The sequence below is a fragment of the Diaphorina citri genome, unplaced genomic scaffold (genome assembly GCF_000475195.1).
Source record: "Diaphorina citri unplaced genomic scaffold, Diaci psyllid genome assembly version 1.1 scaffold638, whole genome shotgun sequence".
Classification (NCBI taxonomy): domain Eukaryota; kingdom Metazoa; phylum Arthropoda; class Insecta; order Hemiptera; family Psyllidae; genus Diaphorina; species Diaphorina citri.
The window spans coordinates 6,607-9,018 of NW_007378071.1; positions in this window are offsets into that span (position 1 = coordinate 6,607).

The following is a 2,412-nucleotide window of genomic DNA, read 5'->3' on the forward strand; positions in this document are numbered from 1 at the left end:
GACGCTAGTAATAGAAGCAACAAGTTGTTCACTTATTTCAAAGTAATCCCAATAGGAAAAGTTTGGTAATTCCATTTTTATTAATGTAACTCGTGTTGGATTTTTTCTCTCGATTTTATCATCTATTATCATTTCTTTATCTTCCTCGTTATGATAATTTATAATATCTGCTAGCACAGTTCGTGACTTATCTAGTGCATTTGATTTATTTCCAAAGTAATGATGATAAAGTGATGATGGTCCCCTTAAGTCTCCTTGATGCTCTGGTCTATTATTGTTCTGTTAAAGTTGACGCTAGTAATAGAAGCAACAAGTTGTTCACTTATTTCAAAGTAATCCCAATAGGAAAAGTTTGGTAATTCCATTTTTATGTGGGTATAATGGGTATTTCTATTAGCTAAAATAAGCTTCTCTATGGTTATAAGATGAAAACTATCATGGCTGAAACTGAGATATTGTTCTCGAAACATCTTTTTAGGTAACATAGGTAGGTATACAAGTATACATAGCTATGTATTACATACAATCTGCATGAGAACTGAAAATAATAATCTACCTACGATTACCTAGTTCAATAAGTCGAATTCTAGCTATGTATTACAATTACATACAATCTGCATGAGAACTGAAAATAATAATCTACCTACGATTACCTAGTTCAATAAGTCGAATTCTAAATAGCCTCCCTGTGGGTACCTACCCTAATTTTCAATATTACTTACAACACTACCAAAGTAGGTAAATATTACATAGTAAAGTCACATTCCACTTACATCTAACGTTACTTTTAGCCCGCGAGTACTAGCGTTAATCTCACGATTAGAAAATAATTTCTAAGCTTACAACACTACCAAAGGAGGTAAATATTACATAATAGTAAAGTCACATTCCACTTACATCTAACGTTACTTTTAGCCCGCGAGTACTAGCGTTAATCTCACGATTATAGTAAAGTCACATTCCACTTACATCTAACGTTACTTTTAGCCCGCGAGTACTAGCGTTAATCTCACGATTAGAAAATAATTTCTAATATAAACCAACCTAAAGACAGAGGTTGCTTGTCAGCTGTCAGGCTCAGTCCTGTTATCAAGAGAAATAGTCATGTAGTCAGTTTCTTGTTCAGCATAGAGAGGATTGACATTAAGCTTTCTGAAGAATAATGTCTCATAGATGAGTCGCTATGTTACATAACAAACCTGTTCTCTTCAGAGGGTTTTCGAAAGGCGGGAGATGTGAAGTTAGGACTCAAAACAGGAATCAAACATCTACAGGAAAAGATAGGAACTAAACATCTACAGGAAAAGATAGGAACTAAACATCCAAGTTAGGTATTAACAAACCTGTTCTCTTCAGAGGGTTTTCGAAAGGCGGGAGATGGGAAGTTAGGACTCAAAACAGGAACCAAACATCTACAGGAAAAGATAGGAACTAAACATCTACAGGAAAAGATAGGAACTAAACATCTACAGGAAAAGATAGGAACTAAACATCCTGCTACACCGGGGTTGAGATTGTTGAGAAGTTAGGTAATGTCTCCCGATGGAAGTGGTTTTTTTTACGCGCAAATTCTGGAAATAATACTCGGAAATACATCCAGCCTCCGGGCTGAATAGACTACTGGTAGATCAAGTTCGGAAGGTAACTAGAAAATGCGTAACAAAAATTGCATGTTCCATTAGATACTCAGGTACTAGGCGAATAACTTAGAACTTTAGACCCAAGAAATTTGGTATCTAATCCTTGAGGTACTTATAAATCAGTCGGCATCAGCTATGGCTACTTGTAGATAAACATTAGGAGCAATATAAGGAGCAAACAGCTAGTTTCTAAACAATAAAAAATGTAATTTATAACTATTTCATTGTTACAAAGAACAATTAGGACTCAAGCTGTAATTATGATCAATCTATGAATTTTACATCATTAAGTTAACAGTTTTAGGAACTGACATAATACATTAAATATTTTATCTCTATGATATAACATTAAAAACATATACATAGATAAATTGAACGATCCCACCTAGGATTAGAGACATATTTCATTTGTACTTACTAAAACCTTACTTCTTGTCAGAACACTGCACCATGCTGAATGGTAATGTGCAGAAATGCGCTGAGTCACTCAAAGAAAAAAAAATCTAGTGGCAAGGTCTTCTAGAAGATGATGTTGGTGTTTTTGTTTAAGGTGATGTGTTTATTAAACGTTAACACTTTCATGATCTAGAAGATGATGTTGGTGCTTTTGTTTAAGGTGATGTGTTTATTAAACGTTAACACTTTCATGAAACCTTTCTCTATTGCCATCCTGCAACAATATTATAGCAGTAATAACACCCCTTCTTGCAGGAACATGCTACCAAGGACAGCAGGCTATCTGGGGCTGGACTCTTGAGGGTGGTAATAGGTA